The 15,319-nt window shown below is 37.8% G+C and overlaps 1 pseudogene; it reads right to left on the reverse strand.

Annotated features, from left to right (window-relative positions):
- Positions 1 to 6,912: 6,912 nt before the first annotated feature.
- Positions 6,913 to 13,469, reverse strand: LOC114537723 (annotated as a pseudogene).
- Positions 13,470 to 15,319: the final 1,850 nt, after the last annotated feature.

The following is a 15,319-nucleotide window of genomic DNA, read 5'->3' on the forward strand; positions in this document are numbered from 1 at the left end:
AGTGGTTGGAGTTCGCTTCCCACCGCTTAAACTCCGGACTTTTTTTAGCCCGGTTGGTTACTGAGAGTGGCACTGCCAATATATATTCACTTAGCCTAGGTATAAACCTGGGTGATACTGATAAATTCATCCTAGGTTAGTATAGGACCAAAATATCACATGCTTCAACCGGCCTGACCTAGCATCTCAGCAGCGAGTCCCACCCTAGCTTTTCAAGCCAATTTTTTAGCTTTCCCGGTTGGTTACTCAGGGTCAGCACCATTACGATAATAGTTTATAACTGTTATATCTCGTTTGTTTTCTAGAAAAGTAAGAGACCACGCAAGCGCCAAAGGCAAGGGTATGCATTGGAAAATATCCTGAAATACTTGAAACAATCCTACAATCTTATGTCAATATTACAAATATTATACTGAATATACTCTTGTGTTCTTAAGCGAATTTTATATGCTTCATGTTAGACAAACTGTAAATATTCTAGATTAATAACTACTCGCGCCAACCGGGACCTCACGCGCACAGCACTGCATGTAGTTTTAGTTTTTTAGAGTCGCATGCATTAGCACTTTAATATATAGGCTCATTCGTTGATGAAATACAGATGTCAAAATGAGTAACTGAAAAGTGAGGATTCCGAACAAGTGCATGTGCATGCGTCAGATTGTCGAAACCAAAATAGCGACAGTAAAAAAGTTTAGATTAGTTATTTCTTAGTACCATGCAGGACCTGCAGCTAAAAATAAAGAAGTTACGATGTCCATGCATGCATTACTCGCATTACTGGTCCACAAATGGACGGCGGACCACTCGAGAGTACTAGTTTCTTCTAATTCCATAGCTATACATCCTGCTACGTAATAGATAAAAAAGTTACCGTCGTGTTCGTGGAAGTTCATGCTGTCTAGCGCTTTCTTGCATTCGCAGCATTTCAGGCACTTTTTGTGGTACACATCACCCTTCTTTCCAAACATTGCGGCCTTTTCCGCGGAGTAAACAACACTATCGCAACACGGACACACTTCAGACATTGTTTTACCTAAACAAAAATCCGGTTAAATAAAATATTGGACAGCAGGCAATGTCAAAATCACGGGTTCGGTGATTTTCCTTTGGGACCTAACATGGCTTCTTTGTTAGCATCCATGCACTAGGCTTGATGCAGAAGTTTTAAATATGTTTATTGTTACTCCGCCGGCACATCATATTAAAGACACTACATTGTCGACATCCCAAATGTATGTATTTGTTTACAAGCGTTTTGAAGAAACCGTTCTGCAATATATTTCAGAAGCTATATTGAACTCCTTTAGGTTTTGGTCTCGTTTAGCCTTTGGCTTTGAAACAGAACATCTCAGAAACCTATCGGGCAAACATGCCTCATTTAATTTACATTTATAGTTGCTTGTATGCATTCATGAAAAATTAAAATAATTTTGCACGCCGGCAAGCGGTCGCGTACGCCTCGTGTTTCGCGGTTAATATTTTGAATGCTATTAAAAAGCCGAACATCAGGGACATGTTTGTAGTTTGACCTATCGTTTTTTTTATAAGAAAAATCGTTCCGGTGGTTTTTAAGTGATTGTTTAAACGCGGATGTATTTTTTTATGACTACCATCTATTGTCCGTGTTTCAGTTGGTAATTTTTTAATCATAGGAAAATTCAAAACGAATCTGAAGTAATTTTATGAGATATTTTTCTAAATCTGTGGTTCTCCGTTCTCAAAATGTTTTAACGCATAGTGCGTCGGACAGCATTCTATAGAAGTAATTTATGGTGGCAATTACCACAAATCAGTTTATCCGGAATAAACCGCTCAATATTTTGGAGAAGATGCGAATGTGTGAATGTGGTTCGCATCTCACTTTCGCAGCCATGTGGGGTATAGGGTTCACTTTCGCATGCTGTATGTATGTATGGAGGCGTGTGCATAATGAAACCGAAACGACATTAGTAGACAAGCAACAGAGCCACCTGCTTCATCGTGGCAAGTCAGTTTGAAACAATGTGCAGAAAAAACAACTGATTGGCTTTCGATAAAATTTGGTGTGTTGAAATCTTTTGACTGCTAATTTAGACACATTCTGCGAACGCACAGATAAATATCACACATGTTCGTATGAAAACATATGAAATATGGTCCCTTGGTTAATATGTGCTGGAAAATAATACGATACAAATCTCTTCGGTGACTCTGCCAGACAAATGTTTCATCAGTAAATATTTTCACATCAAAATTTTCCCGGATTTTCTTCACAGATAGAACGAACCTATACATGCATGTATGCAGGCATGATAAATTTTCCGCTAACAGCCACTATAATCAGTTGCGTCAGAGTGAGCTTGCTTTAATACGTATGTTTGTGACAAAATCAAACGGACAGAAAGCGAAAAACATAAAACAGATGGTTCAATGAGCTATCAACAAAATGTTTATTGCCTTATTAGAACAGATTATGGGTATGCCATCTGTTCTGTTGAGTGACATGTTCTGTATCAGATATGCTATAACTAATCTTAGATTATCTCTAAAGGTATATCACGGAACGTATTATTATATTGTAATTCTACTTACCAGTGTATATTAGGAAAACAACACTTGCAAATTTTATAAGCGGCTTTGCTGCAACAGAAAGCTTGTGTTAATGCCTGACGACTGGTGAGTGAAGAGTGGAGCAGATTTCAACACCTTAAAAACGTTGGTATTTCAGTCAAGTCTGATGGACCAATCAAAATGCAATCTTGGTTACGCGAAACGCTTATCATTGGCCAGCATTTTTGGCTGGAATCTCACTTATTCAAATTGTTCATTTGTGTAAATTCTGTGTTACAATTCAAGAACATTTGCTGTGGAAAATTGTAATTTGGATTCCGATGTGCAAATATAATGTACTAAAGTTGAATCTTAAAGAATGAAATACGGGATTTTCTAAAAGCAAGTGAACGAATTGATTGCCACAAGTGAGGATACGCATGATACGAATTCCAGAGATATTCATAATGAATTCTGTTTCAACCCACAAATAGCCGTGTCATTTGGCATATCCATGACTTTGTTTAAATTCCTTTCCATACAAAAGGTTGAAGCAGGGTGCCATATAAACAGTCAAAAGACAAGGAAATCTGTAATATTTTTTGTCACTGTGTTTTAACCAATACAAATGCACTTTATCTGAGTGAATATGTATAAAATGTTCTTAATAGTTAATCTATTCATTGCCAAATTGTACTATACCGGTGAATAAAATCCATGCAACATTATCTAATTATGGCGTGTTGCTACATTTTACTGAAGCAATTTGACACATGCGGTGCTTCCTTCACTACACGTCGCCTTCTTTGTGATTGATCCTTATTGCCAAACAAACACAAAATTATTACAAGGAATCCAGAAAGAGCGCGGTTGTAATGTTTTTACTAAACTAGCCTCTGACACGTGGACCTACTTCTAGCATCGCATGGCCCATTTTTGACTCACGGATACTCCGTACCAGTATCAGGGAGTCATTGCTAACGGTCTCGCATTCTTTAGTGCCGTTAACTCGACCAACCTGCTTTGCGCGCTTAGTAGTAAAAACTTGTTTATCTGGAGATCTACCAGCCTACAATTAATCGGCTATTCGTGCATCCGTGAGTCGTCTCATTGAGACCGTTGATCTTCTTTACAATGCCGCTTGCCGCCGGAGTTTTCTCTTGGTGTTTAACTGCATGGTTTATGTCGGTTGTTTGGTTATGCACGTGAAATTTATAGCAGCAGAAATTTGTTTGTTTTCGGAACTGACAATCTTGGAAAATCATAAAAAGTACTTTGCCGTTGGCCTTGGCGAAATTTTTAGTCACGGCAGGCGAAAACAGAAAGTGGAGTACTGGAATGTTACTATATTTTGATAATTTGTTCTAATCTATGCCCATGAACCATAAATATACGGCGCAGTTTCTATTCAGTATAATGATGCATCGATGCAACCGGAGAGATTTTACCAGAGGACATAAATCGCCACTCAAATATCGCATTAATTATCAACACACTGAAAACAAGTAAAACTATTAAAATGCAATAAGAAATCTTGAAGCACGAGTTGTAAATGTGCCACATTCACGATCATGCAATTTGTGTAAAAATATATGCACCAATGGCTAAGTTATTCATTTTGGCGGCATTAAAATAAACAAATAATTAGAAGACGGTAATTAATGATCGACCAAATATTAGTGATAGACGAGCTCAAATACGCAGACACAAGTATGTCGTTAAACAATTAATGTAGACGATCAGCATGCTTGGGGAGCGTTGACGAAGCGTCTTAGAATGGGTGTTGAACTGTTTGAACCTGTGGTATACTTTTGTTCTGTATCAAGGTATGATATTTTATGCATAGTAATAAAATTTAGGGAAATTAACAGGGTTATAGGACTAATAGGAGCGATGTTCCTCGAAAAAACATTTGAGTCTAAACCGTCATGAGGACTGGCACGCGTCTGTCACAAGAATGATTGAATCCAGTGGCAGCCATTTTTAATGGTCTTGCACTTAAACTATAATTTGTTGTTGTGGAGATGTCTAAGGAGTAAGGAGATTCTAAACGTTTCCACGCAGTTGTTGATCAGCAATAGCGTAATAACTCTTTTTATTATATACACAAGCGCCAGATATGAGGTATGCTGCAATCTGATTGGTTGGCTACTAGACAGATATTAGCTCATATCTGTCTAGTAGAGAAAGTAAACAAAATGGCCGAAAGATTTGGGGAGTTGAGTGAATAGAAATCCAAGCTTTGGTTGATAATAGCTCACCAAAATGCACCGAAAGGGCGACAAAGTTTGTATATAATAAAACAGTTATTACGCGCCTCGTTGGCTATCAGCTCATATACGACTCGAGTTCGCAGAATAAATGACAGTTAAACTGGGAACAATCTTTGCAGATAAATGACTTTGAACACTTTGCAGATAAATGACTAACTGGGAACAATCAACATGGCCGCCAAAACCATCCTCATGTCCTGTAAAAAACGTACTATAGGAAAACATATTTGCTTTATTAGCCTGCTTTCCATTTATTCGTAATTGTCATTTTCAGCGATGAGAAATAGTGAGGAAGGATTTATTTCTGTATTCAAATCGATCATTGTTGACTGCGCATGAATAAAAATATTCTATCACATCAGTCATCAGCCACCTTGGCGTGTTCACGATACTCACGACCAAATGGGAACCAGGAAATAATGTACCGGTTTGGTAGATTTAGAGAGATTTAGCCTAGTTCGGGACATTTATAAATCTGACGTCATTAAAATAAACTAAATCCGAAATCCTATCATTGAATTGAATCATTCGGAGGCGTCACATCAGTGATCAAATATGCGAACCAAGCTAATCTTGTTCCCCGAGCCCGCGATTTCCTCTGGCGAGGAAACAAAGGCTCTGGGATAATCGAAAACAGAAATGATTTTGATTGGTCGTTCACGCTGTTGATGGGTTCAATAAGCGTTAGCGCGGCGTATATGTATATATACTTGCTCGCAGTGTCCGGGCGACAAGATAATTTTAATAGCTTATCCTATGACCAAAGGTGATATTTGCAATCTTGGAATTAAGATTTCAAACGGCCATCGTGAGAGCCAATTTAGCACCATACAATACAATTCCTAACGCCGTAAAATTTCATTTCTTTTCCGATTCATTTCTTTGTGAAAGTCTGGCGCGATATTTGTAACAATACAGCAGCTCTCTAAGAGGCATCCACCCCGGAAAAATTTTGAAACTTGAATCTCGCAAATACAACACACAGCGTAGTCAGTCGTATTTCTAAATCCAATATACTGATTTTTAAAAAACACATTCCAAAATATTCAAGTTTATTACGCAGAAAACAAACTTGAATATTTCACTGGTTTTACCGGCCACAAATTTTATGACTTGACGTATGGAAAAATAATGGGAGCTGCATGTGTGTAAAAATCGTTAAACGCCATATCTTTAAGGAGATAATTTACGGAGAGCCACGATAACAATGGTTTGTGTGACGTGTGTCGTTGAGAAAACTCGGCCAGAGGGACTCAGGACTGTTTCGCTTGCAAAACCTGTTTCTTGGGATTACTTTCCTTGGCAGTTCTATAACCGCGCCATGCTCACAGTTAATTTATTTTCTAATTTCTATATCGGTTCACTGGAATATACCTACTAAACAACGCTGGAATCCAGCAACCATCCGGTGGTCGAGAAGTCATCAAAAACTTGTTGATAACGTCACCGAACGAAAATTGCAACTGACAGACACGCTATCAAACTACTCGGGCTTCATAAACGAAAAACAATCACCTTCAACGAACGATGGTGCATAAAAGAGGCGATCGCAAAAATGGTGAATAGGAATTTTATGTTCAACACATGAAACTGCACTTGAAAAATTAGAAAAATTAACAAAGGAGCAAATGTGAAATAGAACGAAGCCTCACTTAGGAATAGCGAAAAGAAATGTAAATATAACCATAAATTTAGGAAAAAGAAGACAAACGAGATTAAACAAACCTAGTTGATAAACAACTGTTAATATGTATTATAATTATTAAAGGGAAAAAAGAGTTTAAACTGCGTTCGAAATAATCTCGGCAAGGTAACATTATTTTTTTTCACTTACAAATATATGCGGATTTGTTCAAAACGAAATTCCTCTTTGTTGCTTCAGACCAATCTGCAATTTTTTTTACATTTTCAGAAACCCCACGCAATCAGAATGCATTGATATTGACTATTTCCAGTAAAGCGGCGCAATATTTACCATTTTAAATGGAGTATTAAAATTTAGGCATTATAATTGGCTTGGCCTGAAAAATGTAAAAAAAATTGCGGATTAGTTAAAAACGAAACCCCTTCTTGTTGCCTGACCGTCAAAACAGAATTTTTAGCAGAATTTCATAAAATTTGATAAAAACCATACTTATATATTCGAACTCATTTTTCCACATTCTCACAGACAGGGCTGTTTAACTTGGGCAGTGCTTGTTTACCCAAAATCACATCAGCCAGTTTCTCAGCCATCATTATCGTCGGTGCGTTAAGATTGCCACTCACTATACTGGGCATGATTGATGAGTCAACCACCCGAAGTCCTTCTATTCCATATACACAACCACTAGGATTTACAACCGCCATAGGATCGTTTTCTGGACCCATCTTGCAAGTACCGCACGGGTGATACGACGTGTCTGCTTTTTTTCGCAGGAATTCATCAATGGCCGAATCACTCGTAACATCCACTCCTATAGTAATCACAAGATGTAAAATTCGAATTATATATAAGGGCTGTTCGGTTAGATTGAAAAAGTATGATTTCGGTTGTATGAGGGGACGAAAGGAGAAATAGCTATGTGAGAATACAAGCGGTATGGCATACCATGGCCAATCTGCAGCACAGATACCGCTTGTATTTTCATATATTTCGACCGGATTTCTCGAAATAATTATAAGAAGGTATACTATACGCGTGCATAGTTTACATTGCGCAAACAATTCTAAAACATCAATTTAGTTCAAATCTTGAACGGCAATTGTCTGTTTGAAGTCATGTGCACTTTTTCAAATGACTACATGCATATACCAAACAATTTAAGGGAGATTTTCTGAAACAAACTGTGCCGTGGAAAACAAACATGTTTCGACATAATATTTCGCTTGTCCTGATACTAATAGGTAAGCCATCGATATAGAGAGTACAATGTGGGATTAATACTACAAGTGATGTTTGAAAATGGACGAGCCGCTGGGGCGAGTAAAAATTTTTCTCATTTATACTCACAAATAATTTGATAACTTTCTAAATAATAATGCATAAATTACATAGAAAGTTCCACATCAAATTATTTTACGTGAGATAAACTTTGTTCATTGTTTTTGGATGTACTTTGGAAAAAATAAACCCATGCTATAAACTCATCATCACAAGCCACAAGCAAGCAATAGCAAAGTAAATCGATTACCTGGTGTGACTTCTGGTCCTCGGAAAGGATCTAAAGCTTTCTGGGCAAATACTTTTCTTGCAATTTTCACAGCTGCCCTCATGTCGATGATATCTTGGGGATGTTCGAAGTAATTTGGTTGTATTAAGGGGTCATGATATGGATTCGTTGGATCCAGCTTCATGTAACCACGGCTGAAGGCACGCATAGTGCCAACATGAGCCTAAAAACATGAAAGAAATGAAAGAATATTAACGAAAGAGATGAAACAATAATAATCACGAGCTTAGATGAACATGTTACAATAAAAACAGTAAAAACGGCCAGACCGGTACTGTTGCATTTCTGTAGGGACAGCTTACTGGTATTTTCGATTGTCTCAATAGAGAAATAGGGGGATCCAGAGGGGTAATATTACAGATACGACCATATTTGAACATTGCAATGATGCCTCTTACCTGCTGTGAAGATACTGCACACTCCCCCCCAACATTTTTTCAGTTCTTACCCTGTCTTAGAACTGTCTGTAAGGGCTCTCTTTCTTAATACCGAACTTCCAGGAAGTCACGGTTTTTAGAAAAGAGAGCGTTGCTCGAAACACTATAGATGGCGGTATTGTACATGTTGGGGGCATGAAGACTAAAACACGGGTTGTGAGTGGTAGAAAACGTCAAGTTTACTTCTTGCAAACGCTCATCCAGACAAAAAGTTTCTATTTTCACCCCCTGGAGCATTACCAGTAGATTGATCCCCATCGAAACCGGGATCATAATTTAAACTCGGCTATTGCTTATTTTAATATTACATATAGTGTGCCCCCCAGGAATCGTAATGTTTGTATTAAGAAATTCAGGATATGTAAATGCGCATTATGCGCTCTTGTATGATTTTAAGAACATAAGTTTTCTTTAAAAATGTGTACCGGTAATGCAGGAAGTTATTACTATAAGCATGCCCAGTCAGTGGTATATGCCCGACATATTTCAGCCCTAGGGAATTTTTCGATAGATATAAATTCCCAGAGCTGGTTCTTGATATCAAACGATGCCCAACATAAATATAAGCTTCACTTTTGTAAGGCTGAATACAATTCATGGTATAAAAGCAAAAGTTAAAGAGTAAAAGGCCCAATTTTAAATGCATCTGAACACATTTCAGAAAACTAAAAACCTAAATATTTTAAGGAGTTCATCCCCTTGAACTTTGGGCATCCCACAGAGCGAAATCCGAAAATCCGTTAAAAATATCAAAATACTTATATAATAGGAAAAAAAATCCCAAAAATTCAGCCCGGTGTTAACCCCGCGAGGTCTATGATGACTAGAAGTGACGAGCCCCGATTTCAATAAACGCGATTAGCACACTCCCTGATATTAAGCGTTCCACGAAATTTCGATGGAATGACGTTTCAAATTTAAAAAAAAAAGATTAAATCATAAATGGGCAAAGATGAAATCCACGCATTCGCTATAATGTAAACGTATGTACGCGCAAACCAACCTGAAATCCTTCCTTATTTGGTCGAACTCGTCCATGATCAATAACGAGCGAGGGAAAAAAGTGAAATTGCACATCGGGATGCGGTATATCTTCTCGAGTGCGTACAAAACCACCAGCTTCTAGATGAGAAGACGACGCAAAACCGGTCCGGAAGGCGAACCATTGGACTCCAATGGGCATCATATTCCATGGCTTTTGCGCTGTATAGAGTGTGATCGGCTGAGTACATTCCTGGTTGTGAAGGAATGAGGAAAATATAAGTATACAGCAACATGATTACGGCTACTTCGAGAGTTTCGAGTAGGTGTAAGCCAATGACCTCCATATAACATCCGGATCAAAGCTCGACTAAATTATTAAATAATTTGCCATTTTTTGGGGGAAAATTATAAATTTTTGCAATATCTGCAATAAAATTAAAATAATTTACGTCGCACGATATTACAACCGATATGAGTTTTGAAAAGTTGTTTATTATGCAAATTTTTTTCATATCCATATTATGGCAAGAGAGAGTATATTAGAAAAGAACATTTATAACGTGCGTTCTGATTGGTCGAAGCTAGTGTTTGGATCAGGGCATCCAAACACGAAAACCATTAAGTAATAGTTTATGGATTCTAGTTGGAAATAGTATGGAATTCATAATATCCATACTAATTTCCACTTCTATACTCTGGGTATAGTATGGTGATTTTTGAAAAAATTTCCAGTGTTAGTGTGAATTGACTATTGATTTACTGCATTCTGATTGGTGCAGACTCGTTCTGCGTTCAAGCGATGATACAACGGAGAGATGAGGATATTCAGCGTTTAACTTACATGCTGGACATACACTTCCAAGTGATCCTGTAAATTGTATCCAACCCCAGGTAAATGAAGGGAAACAGGAATTCCAAGTTCTTTAAGATCATCACCATTGCCAATACCAGATAACATCAAAAGCTGTGCAGAATTTATACCTCCACTGGCCAAAATCACCTATAGGAATTGCATGCAAAAAGCATGGTTTTACAATCAGTTTATTTACCAAACTTGCACTTATAGTATTTCGACTCATAGAATTTCCTCTAGTTTACACATTTGCAATTGGCTAGCGGGGATACATATTTTTGGTGAGTGGTTCAGAACAATGAATTGTGGATACATGCAGGCCTACCACGATGCTTATCAACAACACAACAACGTTCAATTTACACAGCTAAGCAAGACGCAACTTGCAGACTCGTCATTTTCTATAAATTCTTTAAAAAGCGGAAGAGCGGTGTTCAATTAAGAAGGAAAAATATTATGAAAAAAAACACCACAATTATATATGAAGGGTGGAGATGGAAATATATAACTGCTTAAATAATAAACTCCTCAAAAGTTATTTGTCTCACTCTATAGTTTTTCCAATCCTATATCTACTGATGTGGACATGTAATCATATACAAATAAGATGTGGAAACCCTGATCTAGGCTCGTCTGATGAATTTTGTTCTGCTGGATTTTCTTAATAGCGAGTTTAAGATGCACCAGATCTACGACGGGGACGTGACATGAAAACAGTACTACCATATATTAGGATACTGGTATTCATTTGTTTTAATTACGGCCATGACTTTATTTATCAAACGCCCATAATTTCCATCCTTGTTGGGAAACTGTGGAGATTAGAGCAGTATTAACTTCGCGTCCGTGTCCTAGATTTGGTGCATCTTAAACTCACTATTATAGTGGGAGACGACGCCTTTGCTTTTCCTCAGAGATCGTGAAATTGGTGGTGCCACTACTGCATACACTTGTTATTCATACCGAAAGGATAACCCGTGATTAAAAGTTATCACCTCACCTCTTTCGTGGCTCGTACATGACCAATCTTTTTTCCAGCGTTATGGTAATCCACACCAACCACCTTATTGTTTTCGATGCACAGTTTTCTAGTAAAGGTCTCGGTCAACACAACTAGATTAGTTCTACCAAGCACAGGTTTCAAATATGCGTTTGCGGTGCTCCAACGTTTGCCCTTGTGTATAGTCATATCCATGGGACCAAACCCGGCTTGTCTGTAGCCATTCATATCAGGAGTATATTTATACCCGGCCTGCACTGCCGCATCGACAAAAGCCTTAAACAAGGGATTATCCCAGTTGCCCTGACTGACATGCAATGGACCACTGCCTCCTCTGTAATCGTCCTCCCCTAAGATTGAAAAAAAAGGGGTCATTAATTTGGGGGCTGTTCACTATCGAGCCCGGTTACCCGAGGTATTAAAACAAGTCTTGTTAAAACAAAACAAGCACTATTATTAGGATGACTACACGACTACCAGTCTACCAGGATCATGTTATTTACTCATTTCAATACTTCAAAGTCATAGTGTATACCCTAAAATTTACACATTTACGGTTACAATAGGTGGTTTGCAATTGCCGCCATCTTGGTTGATTTTCCAAAACATGTGCGCAAATAATTTTTTATCGTTGCTGTATTTTAATAGTTGTTGTTTAATAGTTTTTAATAGTTGTAAGAAGTTACAGAATAGTAGCAGAAGTAAAACTTTGTAGAATCAACCAAGATGGCGCTGAATGACTGATTATGACGTCATATGCAAACCAAGAATTGAGCTTTAACCTAAACGTCTTGTTTCCTGAACTCTTCTTTTGCCCTTTCCCTTCCTATTCACATTAAACTAGGAGAAAAACCAGTGTTGAATCTATAGTTAGACGCCTCCTGGTATAGACTTAATACAGTAGTTATTAAAATCAGGTGGGGCAGTGTTTGTGTCTACAGACCGAATGTGGTAATAAAAATAATCATCGCAGAAAGAGGCATCAGGCTATTTTTCAGACTTCAAGACGTAAAATTATTTCAACTACTGGCAATCGAGGAGTTATCCACCTTCCAAATGACCTGCATATAACATTTAAATTTTCAATCCTGACCAAATTTTATTGCAATCTGACGTTTTATACGCAAATGCAATACTGCCAAATAAGGTTGTTAATTGATGTATGTTTTATAAGGTGAGCTAAATACCTAAGCAATGGTTCTGAGCCTTCTTAAAATACGGCAGACAGTCGGCGTACGACCAGCCATCACATCCTTCACTCTCCCATCGATCGTAGTCATATGCGTGTCCACGAATATAAACCATGGCATTTAGCGAAGAGGATCCGCCCCAAACACGACCACGTGGACAATATATTACCCTACAACGAAGACATAATAACATAATAATGTACCTGGTAGCCTTATAATATTCTTGCCCTGTCACATTTTGAAATTCTAAGTGGCTTTGTTTGATGTAGCGCGTATGCATTCACTCAAAATCAGGAAGCTCACTTGAATGTGTAGTGTATGACTGCGAATATGCAACCAAAGCTGCTCAAATCAACAAGCAAGTAGAGAAGTCAGCTTATAGTTGGAGAAAGTAGAGAACTCAACAAGCAAAAGGAGAAAGATGATGTGCAATGAACATTTAGGGTTGAATAAACCAGATATGGGGTGGTTGGTACTAAGTACACCAGAATATGTATAGTTTGATACTAATCTGCTTACATATTTATACCCATCCTGCATACCCCAGGATAGGGGGTGAACTATCCCTACCTATAAATTTATGTACCTTTGCATATAATATCACAAGTATTATGTAATCAGAGATGTCATCACAAATCGTAAAAAAGTGGTATGAAATATTACCTGTCATTTAAATGCTTCTGTGGTACAGTGTGATAAAACCAGTTATTTATTATTTGCAAGGTTGTACGTCAGAGCAGCTGGCATTTGGATTGTCCATGTATTGTCTTTTGGACCGGCTTCCAATAGGGCAACTCGATTTGCCTTGTCCTCTGACAGTCTTTAGCCAGAACACAACCTGCAGAGCCAGCACCAACAATTACGTAATCAAATTCCAGCGTTGGTGTGGAGAGATGCCGGATATTTGAAAGGTTAAATCTTGACAACTGCATGAATTCATGAACATTTCTTCTCAGTATTTGAGAAAAACAAGACATGCTGAATTTTTTTACCTAAGAAAGAAAAGTTAAAAAAATTAATACTAGATACAAAGCAGCCTACTGCCTAGAGTACGTGCTGGAAATCATTGCTTGGCAGCTTGTAATGAAACACCTGAAGATCAGCCATTTCATTGGGTGTTTTTCAAAAATGCTGACACAGAAACAACAAACTGTGCAAAGTGATGCACATGTTCTGGGCTATGATACAAGTTGCTTTCACTGACTTGTATGCATTAGTATATTAATTTAGTTTATCTGGAATGAGTGTGCAAGATGAAGTTTAATGCCAAAAGATGGTTGTTCAGTGACTTCCAATTTAAGCAAAAAGTTTTGGTTCTCCCACTGACACATTTTGACCTTGCTGGTGCACTCAGCCAGATTAACTAACATACTAATATATACAGGTCAGTAGTTGCTTTACATAAGGATTTAGGGTGCATACTTGTGCAACTTGCTAGAATGTGAGCATGAATATTTGTCTCTGCAATTAAAACATTCCCAAAATGTCAGAGTTAAGGTTTGTTCACATGATCCAATTTTGTCAGGTCCAAGTCTGTTGACTTGCATTGCATATGGGCAGCAAATCAACTAAAGCCAATGCAGTACTGCTTTATCAATAACAGACTTTATACCATACACCAAACGTGATTTGGATTCGTGCACAAACTTGCTGAAAGTTTGGGTTTGTTTCATTACATATTTACTTTGCAGTTTGCAATGGTTGAATGCCCAGGATAAAATACTTAAAATTAACAGAGTAAACCAAACAGCTAACATTCTGGGATGGCAATGCTCTTGCATTAAAGCATTTCAAAGTTCTCACAAGTCACAATCAGGCTTATCTAGTTGAAGATGCTGCAATATTTACTGTTGTCCTTGTGTTAGCACACGTTTAACTTGTTTGGAAATATTTCCTCTCATAAACTCGACATATTAAATCTACGAACGGATATTATATATATAATTGAACTATTACCTTATTTATATTTATAATATTCTCTATATACGCCAGCTGATTCTGATCTCTTCAGTTTTTGTATGCACTTTTACCGGTATCATTTTGATCCCATAAAACACGTTCTCAGTTCGAATGAATCCAGTATTTTCCATACGCCAGAATTCGAAATATGAAAACATGTCACTATGTCAGTGGTTTGAGTTTACTGGTTTGAGTAAACAACTCGCAAACCTCGACGACCAGGACTCCAAGACGACAGCGCACCAGTATCACCACCAGAAAATTGACGGTCGTCGGTAATACCAAAACTTGAAAAACTCCGAATCTTAAAGGCAAACCTGAACGATCATTAACTGCAGCTCCACGCGTTGATGCAAATTTCATTTTCATTTTTCTAGTAAGATGTGTTCAAATAACGCATAGCAGCACACAGAGGAACCAAAGTTGTGAAAGTACTCTGCAAACACAAGCAGTTTTATCGGCCATTAGGTTTTCCTCCGACCATCATGTTGCAAATTCAACTCCCAAAACGACTATCCGTGGTTGGCAGTCTTACTGTGGTCCATTCAGCGGGTTCATGTTACATCGATCACGAGATGCCTTTGGCTTTGAGATTACTCGACCCAGGTGGAAAGTTGATTTTTCGAGTTGATTTTTCTAGTATCGTAGATAACAAGGATGGGGATTTTTTACACCAAAATATTAAAACAAAATATCAACTTTCCGAAACTCATGAACGATGAATGAATATTCACATACACCTGGACTGCGTATTTCCTGTATATAGATTGAGTACGCTGGGTATGAGGTTGTAACCTGTAGTTAGCATTTGCAGCTGTTCAGAAGTCATACTTTCACCTAAATTGATATTATGGATGACAAGGCTACTGCGTGTATCCC

Source organism: Dendronephthya gigantea, unplaced genomic scaffold, assembly GCF_004324835.1.
Source record: "Dendronephthya gigantea isolate DGI-Jeju-01 unplaced genomic scaffold, DenGig_1.0 000163F, whole genome shotgun sequence".
In the NCBI taxonomy this organism is placed as follows: domain Eukaryota; kingdom Metazoa; phylum Cnidaria; class Anthozoa; order Malacalcyonacea; family Nephtheidae; genus Dendronephthya; species Dendronephthya gigantea.